A 25541-nucleotide genomic window follows, 5' to 3' on the forward strand; every position below is an offset into this window, starting at 1 on the left:
TGTGTGTGTGTGTGAGAGAGTGAGAGACTGGGTGTGTGTGAGCGAGAGGGACGGTGTGGGTGTGTGTGAGAGAGAGGGACAGAGTGTGTGGGTGTGTGAGAGAGAGTGAGAGACTGGGTGTGTGAGAGAGCGAGAGGGACAGGGTGTGGGTGTGTGAGAGAGCGAGAGGGACAGGGTGTGGGTGTGTGTGTGTGAGAGAGAGGGACAGGGTGTGGGTGTGTGTGAGAGAGAGGGACAGAGTGTGTGTGTGTGTGTGTGTGTGTGTGTGAGAGAGAGAGCGAGAGGGACAGAGTGTGTGTGTGTGTGTGTGTGTGAGAGAGAGTGAGAGACTGGGTGTGTGTGAGCGAGAGGGACAGGGTGTGGGTGTGTGAGAGCGAGAGAGACAGGGTTTGGGTGTGTGTGAGAGAGCGAGAGGGACAGAGTGTGTGTGTGTGTGTGTGTGTGAGAGAGTGAGACTGGGTGTGTGTGAGCGAGAGGGACAGGGTGTGGGTGTGTGTGAGAGAGAGGGACAGAGTGTGTGGGTGTGTGAGAGAGAGTGAGAGACTGGGTGTGTGAGAGAGCGAGAGGGACAGGGTGTGGGTGTGTGAGAGAGCGAGAGGGACAGGGTGTGTGTGTGTGTGAGAGAGAGAGTGAGAGACTGGGTGTGTGTGAGCGAGAGGGACAGGGTGTGGGTGTGTGTGAGAGAGAGAGCGAGAGGGACAGGGTGTGGGTGTGTGAGAGCGAGAGGGACAGGGTTTGGGTGTGTGTGAGAGAGCGAGACGGACAGAGTGTGTGTGTGTGTGTGTGTGTGAGAGAGTGAGACTGGGTGTGTGTGAGCGAGAGGGACAGGGTGTGGGTGTGTGTGAGAGAGAGGGACAGAGTGTGTGTGTGAGAGAGAGAGTGAGAGACTGGGTGTGTGTGAGAGAGAGTGAGAGACTGGGTGTGTGTGAGAGTGAGAGGGACAGGGTGTGGGTGTGTGTGAGAGAGAGGGACAGTGTGTGTGTGTGAGAGAGAGAGAGAGTGAGAGACTGGGTGTGTGTGAGAGCGAGAGGGACAGGGTGTGGGTGAGAGAGAGGGACAGGGTGTGGGTGTGTGTGTGAGAGAGAGGGACAGGGTGTGGGTGTGTGTGAGAGAGAGGGACAGAGTGTGTGTGTGTGTGTGTGTGAGAGAGAGAGCGAGAGAGACTGTGTGTGTGTGTGTGTAAGACGGACGCATGCTCCTAAAATTAGGAAAAAAACAGACTCTGGAGGTTTGTGGTTCACCGTGGAAACGACCCCTGTGCCGGCTGCTCCCACCTGTCCCCGTTACAGCCGTATTGCTTACCGTTTTATTTATGGCAGCTGAGCACGTTCTAAATATAGCCCCCTGTCCTGACGGTGAAGTCTCGGCTCGCTGGCACGGTCTAGACATGACAGAACAGAACAGGTTGCCGGAGCCGGTTACGTAGTCTGGGTTTCCATGGCACTCCTCTCCTCGAGAAGCGGCGTGTGATTGTCGAGTGCAAGCGCAGGATAAATATTTGCGTTAGTCTCCCACAAAACGCCAGCCCCTCCATCGCCGTCTGACCCCTGGCATTGTCTAATGGGTTTTTGTGTTTAATTGTGGAATGGCGCTCTGTACCTTTGAGTTTGTGTATTACATGTTTGCTTAGAAAGGCGTCTGTCAGCCAAGATGCCTTCTTGCCTAGTCTGCCTGTCTTCTCTGGTCCATTTGAGTCCAGGCATTTCCACTGTGGTTCAGGTGCCCCTGTGCCTGTAACGAGTTTAACCCAAACCAGTCTCGGGAGGCACGGTTTCGTATGTCGCTCCCGCTGACTCCCAAACTGGTCGTCCCATTACCGTTACATCCCATTACGTAGCTGGACGCAACAAAGAAATTAGAGCACTTATTAATGTGTACAGGATGGCACGGACAGGCCGAGGTGCCCCTAAGCGTGGGCAGTGGAAACATGGTAACACACTCGTGTCGCCCTCCTTCAGCCCCTCACGAATCCCAGATACCTCGTCACTGAGACACTATTCCTCAACGAGGGGATCTCTGAGGCGTGGAGCTCGGCACAAGGTCACTGGGTGTTTTTGAAATCTGTCCAACTTCTGTGGGACTTCAAATCCCTGAAAGAAAAAGAAAAGCAATCCAATCAAGCGGATAGCGCTCTTAAAGGATTCAATAGCCTCACTAATTAAAGATTCAGTGGGAACAAACACCAGGTGCCTCTGGGGGCACCAAGGGCAAGGACTGAGAGACCCTGCTTTGTGTCAGCTGTGCTGCAGCCTCTCGAGCCGCCAGCGAAGGCCAGGAGGGCTTTCTTTCCCCCTCACCTCCTTTTTCTTAAAATCAGGGAACCATGTGTTATAAATGGGAAGTCAGAGTCTGTCTTTGTTTTCTGTCAAATGTTAAAAACCAAATACAGGCAGTACTTATGCCATTACACAAACTGAAGGTGTGCTGTGGTATCTGGCACCAAGACATTAGCAGCAGATCCTTTAAGTCCTGTAAGTTGCAAGGTGGGGCCTCCATGGATCGGACTTGTTTGTCCAGCACATCCCACAGATGCTCGATTGGATTGAGATCTGGGGAATTTGGAGGCCAAGTCAACACCGTGATTCATCAGACCAGGCCATCTTCTTCCATTGCTCCATGGTCCAGTTCTGATGCTCACGTGCCCATTGTAGGCGCTTTCGGCAGTGGACAGGGGTCAGCATAGGGACCCTGACTGGTCTGCGGCTACGCAGCCCCATACACAACAAACTGCGATGCACTGTGTGTTCTGACACCTTTCTATCAGAACCAGCATTAACGTTTTCAGCAATTTGAGCTACAGTAGCTCGTCTGTTGGATCGGACACATGGGCCAGCCTTCACTCCCCACATACATCAATGAGCCTTGGCCGCCCATGACCCTGTCGCCGGTTCAGCGCTTTTCCTTCCTTGGACCACTTTTGATAGGTACTGACCACTGCAGACCGGGAACACCCCTTAAGAGCTGCAGTTTTGGAGATGCTCTGACCCAGTCGTCTAGCCATCACAATCTGGCCCTTGTCAAAGTCGCTCAGATCCTTACACTTGCCCATTTTTCCTGCTTCTAACGCATCAACTTTGAGGACAAAATGTTCACTTGCTGCCTAATATATCCCACCCACTGACAGGTGCCATGATAACGAGATTATCAGTGTTATTCACTTCACCTGTCCGTGGTCATAATGCTATGGCTGATCGGTGTATATAGTAGGTAGCACTCTGTTCTCCTTGAGTGTTCCATAATCAATTCATTCATTATTCGGTGTTCCTGAAGTGACCGTCCTGTCTTCAGTGTACAGTGCGGTTGACTCTCTCCTGGATCGGTAGTTTGTACGGCAGCCTTTCCTATCCCGCGGCTCGCAGGCTGTGGGCACCCTGGCCTCGTTCAGCAATGCATGTAGAGTCAGAGACGCTGGCAGGCAGGGCACAGCAGCCGGGCGATGCCACTTCACAGCCCCTTTTTCTGTGCTATGAAGAATCGCACAATATCCCCTGGTGCATTTCTCCTGCCCTGAGTTTCCCAATCATTCATTAGGCTTTTGTAAATCGAGAATTTGAACAGAACGAACGTGTCGGTATGTGGATGATAAGCCAATTAGGAGGGAGGTCCAGTTTAATTTAGGAAGATGAAAGTGATCAGCAGGTTGATCTGAGAGCTCCCTCTCACAGTACAGGAGGTTTAAATACTGTCAGTACTGATTTAATGAAGCTGTTACGCATTACTTTAGTTTTACTCATGTTCATTTTAAGTTTTCTTGCATCTGAGAGTTATTGAAATTAAAGCTGCAGGTCTTGTCAAGCTCATGGAAATGAAAGGCACTGGAAAATGCAGACACATTTTATAGAAAGAAAGAGAGCCAATTATAAAAACTGGATCCTTGTTATCCATTTCAGAACAGGCCCAGCCTAGCAGACTTCATTGTGCGGCAGCAAATGAACGTAATCAGATTTTGTTTTGGTTTTCCCGTTAGCCGTCCGCAGTCACTCTTCTGATTTTTAAATCAGATTCACGTATCAGAAATGCATTAAACATAACAGCCAATCTGTTTACAACACCTACCTATAGCTCCTACATTGAGCACTCTCTCGCTCAGGATAGTAACAGAGCTGCGGGATTGGTAATGATTAGACGGACGCAAAAATGGATACTGCTTCTCCGATCAAACAAATAGCGGTGAACAAAAGCACGGGGACTCTAACAGATGTAACGCAGTTTGTTTTCTAGAGATCAGAGCAAGACATTACAGCAGGGACTAATGTAATAATCCTCTGCTATTTGCAAGGCTTGGTGTTAATAACAGAGGAGTTAAATGCATTCTGCCCATGTTGGGTTGAGTTGCTGAAGATGTGGAGTCACCTTGATTGTGTGTCGCTGTACATGGAGAGGTAATTATTACTGCTCTCCGTCAGGAACAGAAAACAAGTGATTGTCATGGGCAGGAGGATTACGATCTAATCACAGACATTTTACAGGTCAGCCCAACCTGACTGTGATGTTCTTCTCGGACAGTGTCTTCTTATCAGAAAATTGTTGTCATTGTATTTGATTGTTTTTAATATTGAATAACAAGAAGGCAAGACAGTTTAGTGACATTGTATGGACCTGGTGACTAGGTCCCCACTTGATGCTTAAAAATGAAAATAATTTGATGTATCCTTTGGTTCATGAAAACCGCTGCCATCTGTGCCACACAAATGGGTTTCCACACTGTCCCTCTCGGAGCCTCACTGTGGCGCCGCCCCCTGCGAGCCCCTGGCAGAGACCCTCGCTACCACCGTGCCCGAAAGAAAACCCAAGCCGAGACCAAATCCAGCTTTCGATGATACCTCTCTGCCAATCACCAGTTACGATCATGTAACCCTCCTTACTAGCTGAAAATGTGTTCGACTGAAGTCACAGTGCCTTTATTTCTGACCGTACAGATTTAAATGTGGTTTTATGCACCCGTGCAAACAAATAAGCAAGAGGGAGACCTGGATACGATAAATATCAGGTACCAGACTATCCTCTAGTGCAGGAGGAATGTAAAATTAAAACTGTAGTGCTTTTCCTCGGGGGAATCTGGACATCTGCTGGACAAACGACCACCATTTCATATCATCTTCATCTCACTCAGCCTCTGGCATGACCTGCATGACCTTGAGATCCTCCGAGGCACCGTTCATGTCCGCTGTGCTGGGCTGCAGAAAGTGCTGCTCACTCCGTTAATGCACGGCTGGTAAATTGCTAAGGCAGCACAGAGTGTGCCAGAGAAGAGCTCAGCCTTGCCCTCGCCCGATCTGTGTCATATCTGCCTGTCGTCTGCATTTTACCTTGATCAGGGACACAGGGAGGAGAGGTGAAACATTCGGCTGCCTGGGATTAATCACAGCTCAGTTTTCATGGTGTTGTAGCAGAAGCAGCTGCCATTCTGACACTAACTGATAAAAACCCAAACAAAACCTAAAGGGACTCCTTTTTAAAGTTTTTTTTAAGAGCCCAGTCCCCTCTTTACTCTTTTTGTTTTATGTCAGATGTGCTTCCCTAACCTGAACTCCTATTGACCCTTCTCCCCTCGGTGTGGTGACTGGTGGAGCTTTTATAACACAATTCCCTCACATTTGGAAAGTCCCAGGTGTTTCCAGCGAGGGGGAAGCTGAGCGCGTGCGGAAGCCAGGGGTCCACTAATACAGACTGAGCTCTCTGAATGCCAGCTCCCGTGGGGCCCCTCTCACTCACTGGGCATCGAGGAAACGAGAGAAGGAAAATAAAACAAGTGCAGTTCACACAGTTGGTAACATTAGGAAATGCATCTTCCCTACATTGGTAGTGTTGTATCAGTTGTCTTGCTGCACGCTCTTCAGCACTAACAAGCCAGCTAAGTAACGACTCATTTACACAAAGTGTCACTCAAAGGTCTAGAGAGTGCCGGGGCAAGTCTGTGTGTTTTACATAGCGGCTGCGTACCAAAGATTACAATGTTAAGCATTAAAGGAGAAATTGTGTTTTATTGTCGAGAAAATGGGTTTATTGTGGTCTCTTGACACATCCCACTCAGCTGTGTGATTTACAGGTGACGGAGATGCAAAGTAATCAGGAAACTAAAGGTGGATTTTCCATATAAATGTGCCTTAAGTACTGCAGGGAGCCATTCATTTTACTGCCACCTGATTGCTCTGCTGACATCTTTATGGGGTTTGAAGTGCCTGACATTTCTCTCAAGATAGATATAGACGGGACAACTATTACGGCAGACTGTGTGTGTGTGTGTGTGTGTGTGTGTGTGTGTGTGTGTGTGTGTGTGTGTGTGTGTGTGTGTGTGTGTGTGTGTGTGTGTGTGTGTGTGTGTGTGTGTGTGTGTGTGTGTGTGTGTGTGTGTGTGTGTGTGTGTGTGTGTGTGTGTGTGTGTGTGTGTGAACAATTTTTCCAAACAAATGACAAAAAAAACTAAAATTAGAAAAATGTGTGCATCCGAAATAGCTTGTTTAGATTTGAATCAAAGATTATTGTGCTACAAATAAACTGCAGTGGGGTTGGTGGCATTTTGTACTTTGAGAGTATAGCTGGAGTGATTATTTTATACAACAATGAAAGTGAAAAGCCTTTCACTCCAGCCTGGTCAGAGGTAACAATCTATGGCAATGGCTGCCTGTAGCATTACACATGGATATTGGTGAACTGGGTTGTTTTGTCCCAGTGCAGATGCACTCTCTGCAAAGTTAACCGAAGGACTCGGTGATTGGAGCATCAGTCAGGTCTGTATCGCTGCATTACTCGGCGTGGGGAGGTTCATGACAAACAGCTGAGAAACCGTTCATTTACTGTCTGCAAATTGTTGTCCTCATGTGGACCGGAAACTGGCGACTCACTTTTCTGTAATGACTCAAACAAATGTTCAAAATGTTCTCCACCAAACCGGGCACAGGACCCTTTAGACAAGAAAAGTCAATGCTTCAGTTTAATACAATCTGAATGTGTTTTAACTTTATTTGACAATATCGTTAGCAGGCTGTTTGTGAGGTTCTTGCCTCTCAATTAGTGTGGTTCCTCCGTAGCACTTGGGGGGGCATCTTGTATGTCCTCTTTTCTGTGCCTTTGAGTAAATTTAAAGCCTAGGTTGTGCTTTATGAACTCAAAGCTCATCCCTGTTCATCAATACATGTTATTTCCAAATAAAGGAAAGTTGAAAGCTGTTGATTGATGTAACCTCCCAAACTCCTGGGATTGCAGCACGAGCTGTGAACGGCACGGACGGACATGTCAAGGTCGTCCGAGCCGCAGACCTGGCTGATGCGCGGAATTAAGAGAGGCTGATAAACCTCCTAATTAAATCTGCACAATATGCGGTCATCAGCGGGTCGTTTTAGGAACCCTTTCATCTTAATCAGTTCGAACATTTAAAGTGATTGTTACTGTGATGGGGGGAAAAAAAGTGAGGAAAAGATTGTGCAATTTGGATTTACTGACAGAAGCAGAGAATAAACTCAACACTTTGCTTTGGGGGTTTGAAGTTATACAAAATGATGGAGCTGATTATTTTCCTTGGGGGGCTTAATTTTCTTTTCAAGCAAGGAGATGAGATGTCATTATGATGTCTGCCTTCTATGGGTTTAGTGATCAACAGTTATATATATATATATATATATATGAAACTCAGAGAATTTAGCCTTGCATTGCATTAAAGTAGACCTAGTTTTAGTGACTCTTCCTGACATTGAGACGAGAGACTGAGAACAGAGAGAAACAGCAGCCATGCAGCTTTTAAAAATAAATACTCTTATATGGACTTGAGCTTTATTTATTTACTTTCTCGTTGGCCAGGTATCATTATAGTGGTCTACATTAAAACTTGCAGCAGTATCTTTGTTGTTGGAGTCAGTGAAGTGGCTTAGTAAACACATTCAAAGAGTTATGAGAAATGTATGCAAGTAGATTTGTGCAAATAAACCAAAACGGATGACAAAATAATCCAGTATTTTTATTGCATTGATTGACACCATAATTGTTTCGGCCTTTTGAATTTGTTTGTGGTCTCTTTTGCATTAAGTGGATCCAACTTTGTTCCTTATGCAAATCTGATTTAATATGTGTGTACCTTAAAAGGAAAACAGATTTTATTTTAATGATGAGCAGCAACAAAGCGGACACTTTTAATTCCTCCGCATGTCTGGCTACGGCCATGAACTCAGCTGTGGAGAATCCAATTCTGGAGCTCATTAAAAAAATAAAGCAAGGAGTATTGTCGGTTTAATCTTTTGGCAGGAGAGAGTGGAAGAGAAATGTAAAATGATTCCTCTTCGTGAATAAGTGCAAGTGCGTACTCAATTAAAACACTGCTGTTGTATTTTCTTTGTATTTTTCTTAAAACAAATAAACACAACTGATCCCATGCATCAAAATCTTGTGACATGTGAATAAAGACACACTGATTGAAACACATCAGATAATGAAGTGGGAAGCTTGCCCGTCTCGATTCAGGGAGAGCTGTGAGTATGGATTGTGGGCTGCGTTAGTGAAGCGTTTTCTTTCCATTCATGAATTCTCCTGCAGTGTTGTTGTCCTCCCTACACACTGGGGTGGACGCAGAAAATCCCCAAAACGCCCAGTTTTAAAGAACTTCACCAGACGAGACGAGCCTCTTCATTTCTTAAAGTGTGCGCTTGCTTCTCTTCCTCTCTCCCTCTCTCCCTCTCCCCATCCAGCGCGAATCGGTACGTTTGTTAGAGATCCCGTTTCCCCAGCAACAGATTATCCACAACAATGCCTCTCCGAGCTGCCGGGGGGGGGTTCTCCCCAGATGGCTGACTATCACTCCCGACGCACGACTTTCCACGGGACGCGTGCAGGGTGATCCCCTCGGGTCCGCGGGTGAATCGCGTGTGCCTCTCGGCGCGGCCGTCTTGCTGTGGGGGTGGAGATAACGAGCCGGGGGATAATCCTGACAGGCCCAAGTTTATCTGCAGCCACTTGTGCCCCGGTGCTGCTCGAGACAGGATGCATTCGCTCGCTCTCTCTCTGTGTGTGTGCGTCTCTCTCTCTCTCTCCCCGAGTCTGGGGCTGAGTTGTTGCCTGTCTTAATGTAGTCAAATGGCTTCGCACAGACTGACAGCCCAAAGAGCTCTCTCCTCAGCTGCAATACCATGACCTGACCCACCATGAACTTGGAGGGGCTTGAGATGATCGCAGTGCTGGTGGTGATCGTGCTGTTTGTCAAGGTGTTGGAACAGTTCGGGCTCCTGGAAGCCGGCGTCGACGGTAAGAGAGAGGGGGTTCGTTTCGTCCGCTGCTTCTCTGTAACTTGTGAAGTGTCATCTTGCGGTCACAGCCGAGGGATTCGTCTTCTATTCAGTGATGAATACATGAAAATATTAATAAGACATTTATAATTCGTATGCAGTGTTAGAATAGTGACCATTATTGTGAAAATGACAGATCTAGTTTCCATTAGTAATGTTTCAACTTATCAGACAGTATAGCCTGGGGGCGTTCATATCAAATTGTGTATTTGTACTCAACATTTGGTTTTCAGAATCGGATATAAAATTTAAATGAGCAGAGAGCATTACATCTAATGCAACTATTTGTTGTACATATTATTATTATATAAAAAGGGAGAACAGGCAGTTCCCTCTGAAATTTGTGTTTCAAAAATATGTATTTTATGTTCTGAATCAGTTTAGTAAAGTGCAAATCAAACTCAGGTTATTTAAGTTTAATAATATAAAACTTTGAATAAACCAGTAATTAAAATGATGTTGGAAGAGAAAAGTGAGATGTAAAGAATCAACAGGTTATTAGTCTGGTCTTCAGACAGCAGCTGCATCGTGCTTTATAGAACATCTGTTGACTTTATTATTATCATCATTATTATATTTAGCCAATTCCTCGCTATGCCACCGTGTTGAAGATCGCACAGTGTCTGCTGTGTGTTGATATCCATGCATGCTGTGCCTGTTGGTTTTAATATGTACCTGGTACTTTGAAACCTGAATCGCCCCGAGGATGTGATTAAAAACAGGCTGCAGATATTGCTTACTGACACACTTTGTGGACAGAGAGGCTCTGACACGGCTTGCATCGCGCTGACCTTGGCGCTCATATCGGGTGGCTGTGGGTCCAGGAGAAGCTCTCCTCTCTTTTTAATAACGGCGAGTCGAGGCGGGGGAAGCCGGCGAGCTGTGCCTGTGATGAGCGAGTCCTCCACCAGTCCTGCATCGCTCTCGCTTCCCAGGTAGTAGTTTCCTGTCAGAAGGAGAGAGGAAAGTAATCTAAAGATAGACTGTGAGACAGTATTTACATATCGGCTGTGCGTGCCTCTGTCAGCCTGATGCCTCACACGTATCATTTGCAGTTAAATGAGCAGCTTTCTGTGTGTTTAGCATTTCACCCCAGGGGCGGATTACACAGCGATATTGTTTCTTTGAGAGGAATATAGAAGGGATGTAGAGAGACTTTTGTTTTTACCCAGTATGTAGCTTTTCTTATTTTAATGTTGGGTTCATTTTACTTCCCAATGAATGTTACTGTGCTTACTACATGCGTGCCCCCAAAGCCCTCCATCTCACACGCGCACACACGCACGCACGCACACACACACACACGCACACAAATATAGTAAAAGTAAGTTATGATTACTGCAGAATGGAAATCAGTGGAATCTAGTCTGCCTAAATTGTGTATTAAAGAGTAGCCTAAATGATACAAACATTAAATTGTTTTCTAATGTTAAACATTTAGAAATACCCCATTCTGTGCCCCGTTGGTCATTCAATGCAGAGCAAGGAGCATTTCTGAGAGGCTGATTAGTATATATTAATCTAGTACTAGAGCAAACTGCCTATTGTACTTTGTGCAGGTCTTTTATTTCTGGAATTGGGTAACTCTCAGCTCCACAAACACAGAAAATGAAACCTTTGTAGAATTTCATCCCAGACCTGGGTTTTATTTTATTTCTCCTGTGCAGAACAGATGCATTGTTTGACGTATATTTGTTTTTTTCCAAGAGAAGGTAGAAGGTAGAAAACTCGAAGTATGAACTCTCACCTCCTTTCAACGGGGAAAATAATACGTTTTTAGTGACACAATTCTCGTTGATTATCGGGCATTCAGAATGCACAAAATGCACAACTTAAACTGCAGTTTGCTTGATAACCTAGTCTAGTAGCAGACTGATCTCAATTGCTTGAGGAAGTGAGTGTCTGCGCAATGACAATGAGATGCATTTCAACTGAGCTGAACACGACAAGACTTTAACATGTACGACCTTTAGCTGAGGTTTGACAAAAGTTTGACGAAGAGAAGATGCCTACCTTCATTGAAGAACATTAAATGAACCTCTCCCTTCAGGAAAGCATGTTGTACCTATACTTTTAAAATGTCAAGCATGTAAAACTTGTCTGCTGTAGTTGGTCTGTTGTTGATGAATCACTGAGTATAAATAAACGCTCCATAACCAAGCTTTCTAATGCTCAAGTTAGAGAAACCATTTGAGGTGAGTGAGTTTGAAAACTATAGGATGAGTGACAGGTTGTGTTCATGAAGTGTTCAACACACATTTGCAATATCCTAAACTATTTCTACCACAAATAAAGGTTCAAATAAACTGTTAAACAAACAAACAATGACTCACACGTGCATATCGAAGGCCATGCTGCTTTTATTTCCCCTGTAAGCTGTGCGGGCTGTTGTGTATTGGTGTCGATCCCTTCATGAATACAGTCCTGGATCTTCTACGCATCACTGTTTTCACAGATAGCCAAGCTGAACAGAAGAGGAGCTCCATAGGGAGAGGACGAGGTTCGGCCAGTGGGTGTGAGCGATGGGGCCTAGAACCAGCTCCCGGGGCAGAGATGTGCAGATGCTTTTCTGAATTATTACTTGCATCACTTGCCGTTACAGCTTGTTCGCCAGATCACATTTTGTAGAAACAATCCAATTTTCTCCTTCAGGTGTTTCAGACTCCAGTGCCAAACCTGCGAGATTTGCCTGGTACTTCCATGGGGCGTTAAAAAAAAAAAAACCTTGATCCTTATTTGCTCTAGCAACTTAACTTCTCAAGAAGGCACAGGCATGATATGAAATTAATAACCCGACCGATCTCTGATTAATTAGACGTATGCCCTGACTCGTGTAATTGACCTTGTTAGGCACTGTTTGCTCTGGCGTATTAAACTGATTTCATGGCAGATATTTAAGAAAAACAAGCACTGCTTTTTTATAGGAGGTACTGTATGTGTTGAGTGTATACGGTCCGCACCCCCGTGACCTTATTTTACATGTTGTGTCAGATTTTCATGCATTTAAAAGAGTATGATTTCCACTTATCTATCCAACAGACCTCACATTTGTGATTGAACGTACACTTCGACCAGTCTTGGCTATAAAAGCCTGCAGCTCTTGCACATTTGCCTCTGGCCTCTTTCTCGCCTCTCTGATCAGTCTCCTTCTTGCTCTGTCATCCAGTTTGGAGGGACGGTCTGGTCTCAACAGGGTCTTGGTGACGCACCTTCCACTTCTTAATAATCATCTTGACTGGCTCCAGTGGATATTCAAGGCCTTTGGTATGTTTTATACCCGTCCCCTGATCTGTCTTTCAAACACTGTGTCCTGGATTCTGAAAGCTCCTTGGTGTTCATGGAGACTTTGCTTTGAAATGCTACCCAGCAGAGGGACCTACAGGACCTGCTGAATTCATCCTGAAATCATGTGAATCACTACAGTTTAACACCGGTGGAGCCACTTAACTGGGTGTGTGATTGTTACATATGAGCTAATTTAGGATTGTTGTTTAGAGACTGGACACTTATCCAAGCAAGCTATTTCAATGTTTTATTTTAAATACATTTTCTACAAATTTCTAGAATATAAAAAAAATAAATGAATGCATTTTAATTGCAGGCAAAAAGATGACAAAAGGTGGACAAGGGGCTGTGGACTTTCTATAAGCACAGAAATGGACATCTCTAACAGCTCATTAATCCCTTGCTAGATGAAGCTCCCCAAGATGTTTCACTGACTTGATCCACAGCTTCTCTTTTCCACGTCACTCCTGCAAAGTTTATCTTTCATCTTCTCATCTTCTGTGTTTGTCTTCAAGGTCTTTTTAATCTCTTGGGATCCATTCAAAAGGTTCCTTTGTCCATTTTAACATTTTCACTAGTTAAAAAGTCACATTCATTTGTTCTCGGGATTCCTTCATTTATTTTTCTATATCTATATCTCTATATGTCAGATTCTGTGAGCGCACACGTTTATCCGACTTTTCTTCAGTAAATTCTAAGTAAGGAAGGTCGACTGCGTTTACATTGAAAACAGCTGAGTCTCAGCGTTTCTTACATTTGTAAAAAGCACATGTAGTTCTAAGGTCTTCTGATATCTCGGTGGGAATGTAAAACAAGACCCTGACATGAGCCAAGGCCAGCGCTGGGACCGTCTCCTCCCTGAATGAATAATGTAAGATCTCTATAAAACGGGGGGGTTGAAGTCTGACAGCTTCCTGAAAAACTAAAGGTATTATGCAAACACCCTCTTCCAACTCTGAACCCGCGGGCGGGGATGGCACACCCCCATCACCGTCCAGTGTGGAGGGCAGTGATGGGAAGCAAGTCTATGACGGTAATAACAGATGGAGTAATGGGAGGCAGATTGGTGATTCTGCCCAATGTTGTAGTGACAGACATGGGGGGCCTTGAAAAGCCCTCTTGGTATTGGAGAGCGAGAGAGAGATTGTTTTAAATGCCAGTAAGGCTCAATACACAATGGTAAATAATAAAGCTTGGCTGCCACATGTTTGTATGTGTTAAGTATGTGGTTTTGTATAGTTTTTGTCTGTGGTGAGGTGATCCTCCACAAAGACCTGACCTCGGCTTCACATGGTGTTCGACACATCCATCCTCATGTTACACACTGTGCTGAACTGACACCGTCTGCTGCTTAAAGTGTGGCGCAGCCTACAGGATACCAGACTAAGGGTCCCTTTAACAGCGTGTTTCTGACAGTGTGTAACATGAGGAGTGTGCGTCCTTGTGCAGAAATGGGACAACAGCCACTGTGGCTCTAAAGGCTGAGTGAACTGGCCCTGTGTCTTCAGGACAGGTGACTCTGACCTGCCCGAGCTTCATTCTCTTGAATCTGGACATAAATTAAGTCTCCGACAACAAGCAGGAAATAATCGGATGGGAATTTTCCAGAGCAATGATGTTTTTTGTAATTGTTAGCGGTTTCATTGCTATTTCTTACATAATTATATTTACATTTAAAAGCAAAAAAGCATCTGATGGTTCAGTCCATCAGAAATCTGTATGTGAATGTAATTAAGTATCTATTTTCAAGTCTTGCTCTATTTTGTGTTTTTATGATTTTTGACTGCTTGTTGTTTCTAGTAAAGTTAGTGGCGTTACAGCGCGTTAACCTCAATCAGTGATTCAAGTTCTCAGTCTCTCACGCTGGATTAGAAATGTTAAAATCCTGAGAGACTCTGTGTCACAAAATCTCAACATGTTGTTTGTCCCCCAGGGTCCATAGCTACCCAGCTTAAATTTAGTGATACAATACGTTAATTAGACTATCTTTTTACCACAGCTTTGTAATAGACCATTAATGTGGCAAAATTATGCAGATTTCACAATTTTACGACATCACTTGATTCATTATTTTAAGAATGTGTAATAAATCAAAAACAAGCTTTCACAACAAAAAGACAATTAGCATTGTGTGTGACTGAAGATAATGGCTGTGCGAAACATTAACATAGTAGGTCTTGTGGAAAGATATTTGCATTCAACTGTAAATGACATTCGGATGTTTTCTTCTAAATTATATATTTTTCACATTCTTTATCCAAGACTGAAATGGTCTTTTAGCTGATTTTCTGTCCCCCATGTGTTAATTATTTACTGCTTAGAATTTATATGGTTTTCTGAAATTTTCCTTAAATGGCTGTAGAAATGTTTGAGCTTTTAAAATCGCTGAGTCGTTGAATCTTCAGAATCTCAGTTCAGTGTTTGACAGATTTGTATTGTGGTTTTTGTGTTGGCATTTGTTGGCAGGACTGTAAATAGATGCATTTTTTAAAATAAGTTGCTTTTAATACACTGGTGTAATATGTAGGCAATATCAACACTGTACAATATGTGAGCAGCCTGGTGTGTCTGTTCTCCCCAGATGGCAGCGCAGACGGAGGTTTCAGACACGCTGTGAATGGCTCCTCTCTCTCTCGCACACAATGCATCTTCCACCAACTGGGTGTCACACAAGATGGTGTCATTAGTTGTTGTGTTTGTTGTTGATGTTACCACTTCAGTAAAAATAGAAGAGCTGCAGTTGCACTGGGTTTGACAACACTTACAATAGTTAGTTATGTTGGCTGAGACTGGTAATAACTTGTCGATTTTAAATATATTAGCAGTTAGGAAACATGCAATGGAAACCTGTTTTTTTCACAAATTTAAAGGGCAAGAGACTTCTATAAGGCCAGGTGCTTCATACTGTAGACCTGCTCTCCACAGTGGTCGTGTAGGAATGTGCAATCAGTCTTACTACGCCAGCCTGCGTTGTGTGGAGAAGAAGCCAACAGGCCTCACATGGAGGTGACGAGTCCCTTCACTTCATCACTGGAGTCAGACGCTCAGCGGGTGAAACGTGAAGTCTCGACAGTCGACCAATTATCAGGGGCAATAAGTGCGGTCCCTCCTGCCCCCCCTCAAGCGTTAGTAGAGGATGGGTGATCAAGTGCTGCTATTTATACTCTGCTTTTCCCAGGTCTTCTGCTTCAACATAACTAGCTGAGACCACTCGCTCTCGCGTTCTGCACTCGCTAAAGGTCACGGGCTCCTGACATCGTTAGTATTCGGATCGGTTCACCACAGTGGCCGACTCTCCGATTGTGGGGAGACTTTAACCACAGGTGGGCATTGGGATTCGGATACAATTCACATAATCCCCCCTCTTATGTAGTTGTAGGCCAAGCACCAGACTTCAGCGATGGCTGTTGCGTATTGTGTGAATCGCAGTCCCCTCTGTGTGAGTAAAATCATCATTAATGTTTAATACTGGTGTTGCATTCCTTTAGTTGAGTTGTGTCTTTGGCACAGTTCACCCAGGCTGCAGTTTTGTGCAAATCAATTATTAATGATGCCTTGCAATGCCAACATTAGACAATACAGATTCCCACATGAAAAGATTGCATGAATGTTTTATGCAATATGTGCTTACAAAACAAAGGAAGAAAAGAACAAGTTTGTTGGTTCTTTAGAAACAAAGCAAATCTATAAGGTCTTGAAATAGTGTTTTTCTTTGTGTAAGGTATTGAAACGAAAGGACTAATACACAATCATAAATACCAGCAGATGAAGACTTATTATCTTAGTCTTATTATGTAGTTAAAGCAATGTTAACGAGATATCGCACTCCAGTATTTTCTGCCTTTTTTTACAGAGTGATTTAAAAAACTTTGTTTTTCTGCACAAGAACGAGACGTGGCACCATTTAAAATGTAATTCACCTGGACTGTCTGCAATGACAGACAGGGAGGTGAGAAGGCACAGCCAGCCGCGCAGCTGAGGAAGTGATTGGCCTTTAAAACACGGGATAAAAACTTTGCCTTCCTGATGATGTCCAGAGCATTTACAACCGCTAGTTTCTCCCACTGTGGAGTGCATGGTTTTGAGTGTATCATCGATTAAACTAGAGCAGAATATTTACTTCAGGGGCATCATCTCATTCGGTCTGCGATGTCTTGTCTTCACGGCCTTGATCGCGTCACCGAACCCTGTTATGAACGCACTGACGGCTCCGGCTTGTCTCATCATCTGCAGCGTCGCACCTGGGATTGTGTGTGCTTTGCATCCATCCTGCAGGCGTCCCATCATAATGGCGAGCAACAGGTCCCTCAATCACAATTAGAGGAGCAGAGCGCTGAAGACACGGCATCGCTCACTGGGGCCCTCCCCGGCATTACCTTCCTATCCTGGCATCAGGCCCCTCATCTGTCTTGTCTGTTCCCTGGATGAATGTGCTGTGTGTGTGTGTGTGTGTGTGTGTGCGCTCCCCCTCCCCCATAATGAGAGATCATAAGGCCGTGTTGTCTTGAACTGACAACGCACCGGTCCTGCCCAAGCGGCCGGGGAGTGGAGAAAGACAGGCTGGGATGGGATGCCCATTCTGGCGATCGGCCGGCGTGTTTGGGGCAGCCGGAGAAACCTCGTAGGGAGGCGAGGCACTATCGAGGGGACTTCAGAAGGAGATAATCTCTTAAGTCAAAAGTCTTGGCAGATTCCACCAGCGTCAGATTTGCCTCTCAGAATATCAGTGTAATCTTTGCCAGGATTAAAACGAACAAATACAAAAGCCTATAATCTCCGATACATTTCTATTGTGCTTAAATCTAAAAGCTAAGGAAGAAGCTTATTTAAGAGTCTAGAAAGTGTGACTTAAATGGGAATAATTGCCAGTTAAGCTGTTCCTTAATAATAGTAATGCATGTATTGCTTTCTGCTTTTCTCTCGTTTAACATCAGTCTATTATTAATTTCCCAGCGTTGTCACTGACACTGTCGTTGAGATTCATTCGAGTGAACCCCTGCGAGGAGAAAAACGCTGATCAACCAAATCACAGATCTGGGCTTTCTGGATCATTCACTTCAAATTAAACACCTGGAGAAATTAGGTTGGATTATTAGAATTTAGCCTCTGGGTTTTAAAATGCAGCGGGAAGTACTTAATTTATTCTTTGTTTAGAGTGAGTTTTGTGAAGTAGAAAAAAAAAAAAAACACACAATTAGTCCCCACGATTATGTGCAGACCTCCTAAAACAAGCCGAAGCAGAAACATGCAAAGTGCAGGTTTTACACGCTGATTTTTGTGTTCGCCTCACGTCACACAGAGCTACACACTCCTTGCATCTCACACAGCTAAACTGAGTTATAAAATGTGATAACCTCTGCAGTTCAGACAGAGACGTTCACAGCAGTGTGTCCTGCTGAACTCATCGCCAGCAGCCTTTATTCCAACAAGCGAGCATTCGTGTTGTGAATAACCTTGATTTCTGGCTGGTGGCTGTGAAAGTATCCATTTGAGGCCGCACCCCTCAGAGCTTCATAAATTCAAACATGCAGAATAGTGTTGTCAGGTGTTTCCTCGGCCGTTGTGTGTTTGAGAATATTGCTCCTGTTGGATCTGATATCCAGCCCTCTGAGCAGTTCTCCATCACCGCACACTGAACCACCGAGCTGACACAGCAGTGCAGACCTGAGTGCGATCTACTGATTACAGGGCAGCCGTCAATACTGGCCGTATCATATCAATTACTTAATCTCGCACCAAAACTGAACAACTGATGCGAGAATCATGTTTTGTATTCCTTGCTGTGTGTTTGAGCAGTCCCTGGCCCATACTGCTCCAGTGGAAACCCAACTATATCAACAGTTTTGCATGTCAGGGAATGTGTACATGAGTTGATTTGTTTGGGCACGGTGCCTTGTCCACTGGACTTCCAGCTTCTGCACTGGCTGTGAATGTGACGACCGATGCAAATGAAAGAAGCTGGAGGGCTAATGCCAGAAGGAGGGACAGGGAGCCTTCAAGGGAAACTTCCCTCAAAAGGTGAAAAGGCTGAATAAGAGCAGAGGAGAGTTGATCTATATGAAAGAGATCTAACCGTGTATTGTGGCACTCCTAACATGCCGAAGTCATGTGTATGTACGCTTCCTGTGTTCCTGAGTCTTGTCAGCTTGGGAATTTTAAAATGGAGGGAAAGCTGTCTTATGTGGGCAGTAGCGGTCGAAGGCTCAAAGACTTGTGCTCTCATGGTTAGGTGGACAGGACACTGAACTGACACCTGGGCACATCGGATACTAGGAGAGTACTGGAAATGATTCTCGCAAGATGAGCTTCAAACTCCTTTTGTCCATCTCAGATTGACCGGGCTCTAGAAAGAGAGAAGAGAATAACGGAGACTGGTGTGCGAGTGCTCTGATCAACAGCCAGGCTTCGGCACTATTTCGCCGGGTGTGCAGCCCTTGAAACTTCTGTAATTATGCTGAGAAGATCTTAGAAAGTCAAGCAAAAGGCAAAGTGTTTTATGACTGTTTCCAGTCAGTAACTTAACAAGAAAAATGGGTCTGGGCCTACAATCTGATGTCACAAAGCCACCCTGTCTGATTAGATGCCTGGGTACTGTGTGGAACTGTACCGGCCATCAGGTTGCACAGAAAATCTTGTCTCTTGACAGGGATGATGCTTGAGGTCCTTGTATTTCACGCTTGAACCTGTAACATGGGCTGCTCTTGCAAACAGTGTCCGCAAATAGATTCTGAGACACGGGGTCAGCAATTAGACTTTAGAAGGAACGGGGAAAGTTGTAAATTTGAAGTTATCTAAGTGAAATATAATTATAGTGCGTCTCAGTGAAGGAATACTTTTTATGAGTTGCTGGTTATTACAGATGAATACTCTGTGTTTGACACCCCTCTGCAACACTTCAGCTACCGAGTCGCGGTGTGTTTTGTGCGTGTGACAGTTGGGGTTCTCCACCATTCGCCCTGGCTGGTTTGCTGCTCGTTTGGTTGGTCCAGCTCCGACACCCTGACATGCGGCTGCGACAGTGACCTGCATGAAGTCTGACTGTGTACACTGAGCCAGCGAGAGAGAGAGCGCTGTGCGGGGCCATCCGTGACTCGTTATGGGATCTAGGCGATACGGCAAAACTTTGCACCGTTCCTACTGACTACACACGGAGGAAAGCGACAAACTCGGGCACGGCTTACCGGTTTTTAGTAGGTTTGGCACAGTGGAAATGATACGACTTGAAACTGCTGTGTCAAGGTATCAGTAGATCCCGATTGCCCCTGGGTGCTACTGTGCGAAGTGCAATTTAAATTAGCCATTCCACGGGGGAGAGAGAATGAGGATAAAATGTAATTGAGCTGCACGACGCACATGGACTTTATCATCCTCACATTACCAGTGTTTTCATCCAGTGTCATGCCTGGGGGCCGATCATCTGATTACACCATCTGAGGGGAAGAGTGGAATCGCATTCCTCATAAAGGGCCACATCCTGGACCACACATTTATATTAAAAATGTATCCCGGTTTTATTACTTTAAATACTTTTGCCAAACATTTCATAAAAGGTTTAAACATTTCAATAGGCAGTACAGGCAGTAGGGTTTGTCAGGTGTACAGGAGCCTCTAATAGTGACTTCACCACCCACAGGAGAGCATTTATACCCCACGTATGAGAGGCCCAGGGCCACGCAGTGCAGGGGGTGTTTGCTCATTTGGAGCTGGTGGGCCTGACTGCATACGCCACAGATATACATTCACCTAAAGGATTATTAGGAACACCATACTAATACTGTGTTTGACCCCCTTTCACCTTCAGAACTGCCTTAATTCTACGTGGCATTGATTCAACAAGGTGCTGAAAGCATTCTTTAGAAATGTTGGCCCATATTGATAGGATAGCATCTTGCAGTTGATGGAGATTTGTGGGATGCACATCCAGGGCACGAAGCTCCCGTTCCACCACATCCCAAAGATGCTCTATTGGGTTGAGATCTGGTGACTGTGGGGGCCAGTTTAGTACAGTGAACTCATTGTCATGTTCAAGAAACCAATTTGAAATGATTCGACCTTTGTGACATGGTGCATTATCCTGCTGGAAGTAGCCATCAGACGATGGGTACATGGTGGTCATAAAGGGATGGACATGGTCAGAAACATTGCTCAGGTAGGCCGTGGCATTTAAACGTTGCCCAATTGGCAATAAGGGGCCTAAAGTGTGCCAAGAAAACATCCCCCACACCATTACACCACCACCACCAGCCTGCACAGTGGTAACAAGGCATGATGGATCCATGTTCTCATTCTGTTTACGCTAAAAATTCTGACTCTACCATCTGAATGTCTCAACAGAAATCGAGACTCATCAGACCAGGGAACATTTTTCCAGTCTTCAACCGTCAAATTTTGGTGAGCTTGTGCAAATTGTAGCCTCTTTTTCCTATTTGTAGTGGAGATGAGTGGTACCCGGTGGGGTCTTCTGCTGTTGTAGCCCATCCGCCTCAAGGTTGTACGTGTTGTGTCTTCACAAATGCTTTGCTGCATACCTCGGTTGTAACGAGTGGTTATTTCAGTCAAAGTTGCTCTTCTATCAGCTTGAATCAGTCGGCCCATTCTCCTCTGACCTCTAGCATCAACAAGGCATTTTCGCCCACAGGACTGCCGCATACTGGATGTTTTTCCCTTTTCACACCATTCTTTGTAAACCCTAGAAATGGTTGTGCGTGAAAATCCCAGTAACTGAGCAGATTGTGAAATACTCAGACCGGCCCGTCTGGCACCAACAACCATGCCACGCTCAAAATTGCTTAAATCACCTTTCTTTCCCATTCAGACATTCAGTTTGGAGTTCAGGAGATTGTCTTGACCAGGACCACACCCCTAATTGCATTGAAGCAACTGCCATGTGATTGGTTGGTTAGATAATTGCATTAATGAGAAATTGAACAGGTGTTCCTAATAATCCTTTAGGTGAGTGTAGTTCTGGAATGCTGTGACAATGTTACAAATATAGCAAACGAAAGGAATGTTCATCATTAATTAGACTCTAAATGACCAATGAAAGAGACTTTGTTCTCATTTGGTCATGAACATTGATAAGAAAAGGAAGGCAATGAGTAATGGCCTCTGGGCCTTCCGTAGACTCCTGTGGGACCCAGTAGTGTCAGACCAGGATGTGCAAACCTTCTGTAGGTGCAAGATTTTGGAGAAGGGAGTCCTGGGCTACACATGAAGACACTGAATGGAAATAAATACATACAAACTACAGAAATATCTCGTTCAGTGCGGCCACAACTGATCGCAAGCAAAGATGGCAGCATTAGAAAACAAAACCAAAAAACGGCAAGATCCTTGTTGGGCTCTAATGAAAGCATCTGTGGTTGTATTTACAGTGTAATGCATTAGATCTTTAAACAGACCATAATGCTCTGATTCTGTAAGCATCCGCGGGTTCCTTAACTTATTTTTAGCAGCGTTTCGGGCTGGTGTCTCAGAAAATTTAATTACACAGCTGGTTACGTGAAATGAAAATTAAATCGCAGTGCCATTTTCCTCACTGTGGGAGTCTCTGTTATTATGGAGGATTATAAATAGCATCCCGACACCGACGGTCCCAATCGGTTCTTCCACCTGATCTGTCTGCAGAACGGCCTCCCATGAATGACAGATTATGCTCCTGAATACACAGACGTGACAACTGATGTTACAACTGACTTGTAATGACTTATGCAGAGCGGTTGGCACACGAGGGGAGGGCAGGTATTAAAATCTAGTTAACAGCCACTTGGCACCATCTGTGAGGAAAGTCTGGTAAGTTTGTACGAAGAAACTGCGCTGTTCTTCTCTTTTGCGTTTGCTTGCTTGTTGGTTTGAATTCTGGTGTCAGTCGTCCTTTGAGTCAACCACTCAGAACAGCACTAGTAGTCTAACGCAAGTCTAATGCAAGTTAGTCAGTTGCAAAATTTAAGATTTCCAGTTACTGTGAACTGGGATCGTCCACCATGTTTTTCTTCAAGCGTCTTAAAATTCCCAGAATGCACTGCATGACTGACTAAGACAGACCACTCTAAGGAAAGACTGTTTTATGCAACAAGTGTCTATTGTTAGTATGACTTATTATACTAAGACAAAGACTGTCCTTAAATGAGTCCATAACCATGCGGGGTAGTAGAGCAGTTTGACGGAGGTGCAGGAAAGAGGAGGGATAAAAGACCCATTTTGAAGGGAGTTCTCTGAGATGGACAGTAGGTCTGTTTTGACAGTCGAAGGTAAGGCCAACGTCCAAGGGCTTGGACTCTGTTGCACAGACTGCTAATAATGTCTGACAGGTCTGACTGAAGCCTGACAGTCTTATTTACTGCTTGCAATCATAAGATCAGCAGTGAAGTCTCAAACACCCATCCTGAGTGGATCCAATCAAATCCAGAGACAGCCAGTCGTCTCAGGCCCTCACTGGTGTCCCTGTGTAAATGGGTCTGTAGCTCTCACCGCTGCAGTGCTGTCCTCCGATGGGACTCTATTATATAATTTCCAATAATGAAGAAACCATAAAACTCTTTGAAGTTGTTTCAAACAAACAAACAAATATGATGATATGAAGGCAAATGATTAGTTTAGCACTTCAGTTTTTTGGTGGAATGTGACGGCTTTTCTTAATGCATTGCTTTTGAGATGCTAATTGAGCTACCAGGAGATCAAATAATGTTAATGCCTGGTTCAATGTCAGTTTCTTCCCATATTCCCTTGGAAAGGTTTGTGTTCTCTTGGTGCAGCCTGCCAGCAAAGCTGCTTTACTTATTTATGTATTAGTTTGTGATGCTTTGTGTGTTAATGAGGTTCTGGCCCCTGTCAGATTGAAAGCTACGTGTATTGACAAACTCTGGCACCTTCAATCTTCTGGCAAATAAAGTCTCTCTCCCACGAGAAGCCTATTGTACCTTTCCTCTCGTGAGTCAAGAGGAAATCTCTTTGATACTGTAGCGGTGTCGCCTTTATGCTGCTCGGATTCACCAGCACAACACATATAATGAGAGAAAGTCGACACAAACACAGCTTTTCTAAAGAGCAACACTGTTTTCTGTCTCTCTCCTAACCAATACTTCTGCCTGGCGGGAACCAGGGCACCCCTATATATATATATTGGCTTGCTTGGCTCATTAAAAGTTACTGTATCTATCGTACCGGCATCATAGGTTGAATGGAAGACTGTTTGTCAAGTTCCTGCTAACGTGTTCACAATAAAATAGATAATAGGTTTCGCTTCATGGACTCTTCAGGGTACAATCTCTGTGGTCGTAACGCAATGCCTGTGATGGTTATGTGACACACTATGATTTTAGGATCTTTCTAATAAACATATGTACATAATATATAGTTCATGTTTATGGGAAAACTTTGATCTGTGCTTAGTTGCTTTGATCTTTATTAAATGTCTGTGCAGTTCTGCTAATTCTGACCATTCATGGCTTTGCTCTACAGGACTGCCTGTGTTTTAACAGTCCCCGTTAAAGTGCCCCACTTTATGAGGCGATGTTGTGATGCTCAGATGTAGCCGTCTGGGACTCCGATGTGCATTTTCCAGCAGCCTTGTCAGGCACAGATCCTGAATCTCTCCGCTGTTTGTTTAATTGCAATGCCTCTTACGTTTCCCTCAAGGGCACAAACCGTTCAAAAACAAAAAACAATAAAATGTCTGATTTGATTTCTTGCATTTCCGTGTGGAGGAAACGATGCTCGAAGTGATGGTCTCATACACTCCAGGGACGATTCTTATAAGTTAATTTAATTGAGCGTGTTTAGTTTTGGCTGATTTCTGTTGTTGCCATCAATAACCTCAGAAACATCCCGGGTACGCACTTTACTACCTCCTCCCCACATTAGCCATCTGTTGCAATCATGAAAACAGTCAACACAACACAGAAGAGGTGAATGTCTGACACCTCACACTAAACAAACTCGGAGACACTTTAAATGTCTGCGTTTATGTCCAGATTAAATTACAACCCTATTCTACGTGGCAGAAGAAAACTGTAAACATGTCACATAACGCTGTATTTTTATTGGCCAGACGTGCCCCATATTCAGCCAATGGGACGAGCTCATTGAATTGCGGTTTGGAAGTTTCTGTGGGGTTGTGTGTCAGGGCTTTGATTTAATTTCCTGGCCTCTGTGGCCCTGACTAATATTTACATCCCAGTAGACGGCAGGGAGGAATTTGCATCGCCGCAGGGGCTCCGCTCCAGCATGCCACGTCTGCCGATTGCCAACAGATCTGCCGCCTGCTTGTTCGGGCACATTTGAGTGTCCTGGAGAATTTCAGTCTGTGCCAGCGGCGGCATCTGCGCCTCCTAGACTAGCCCCCGACCGCTAACTGTGTCACCTGTCAGGTCGCACTACATGTGAACAAAGCTCTGCAAATCTGTCCATCTGCCTAAAATCTGCTCAATATGTATATCTATATAGATATATACATAGATTGGTTAACCGTTAAAATGTAAATAGAGCTGCGTACGGTGGTGGTGAAGACTGCACGTGTGCTCGAACATAAGCATGTTCTCAATGAAGAGCCCATAAATCAGAGGGAGGAGGAAAACTCATCTATCTGTGTGATTAATGAGTCTCACCTGCGTGGTGGCTCACTGTAGACAGTACTGGGCCAGAGGATATTCAAATTCATGAAATTAGCAGCCTCGCAGTCTCTGTCTCTCCTGTGGGAAACCAGTCTTGTCAGCAGCCGGTTACACAGGGGTGTGAGGACCACAGGGACGGGACACTGTCCACAGGGACACAGTTGGCTTCAGACTGAGAAGATAAAGACTGCTTCTCTTTTACTTTTTAATGTGATTCTTCAGCTCAATGGGAATGTTTGTAGCATACACTGACATAGACGACTACAGGCCATTGAACAAGAGACTACTTTAAGACCCTTAGATGAATTCAGTGATGGGCTTGAGAATGTGATAAAGCAAACAAGCCACGCATGAACGTAATATGAGTATATAA

General features: G+C 44.7%; 1 protein-coding gene across 3 annotated transcripts in view; it reads left to right on the forward strand.

Moving 5' to 3' along the window:
* LOC136766817 (Kv channel-interacting protein 4) overlaps positions 1 to 25541 on the forward strand; it is a 237829-nt gene that overhangs the window by 129610 nt on the left and 82678 nt on the right. The window lies entirely within an intron of this gene.

This window comes from Amia ocellicauda, chromosome 13, assembly GCF_036373705.1.
Source record: "Amia ocellicauda isolate fAmiCal2 chromosome 13, fAmiCal2.hap1, whole genome shotgun sequence".
Classification (NCBI taxonomy): domain Eukaryota; kingdom Metazoa; phylum Chordata; class Actinopteri; order Amiiformes; family Amiidae; genus Amia; species Amia ocellicauda.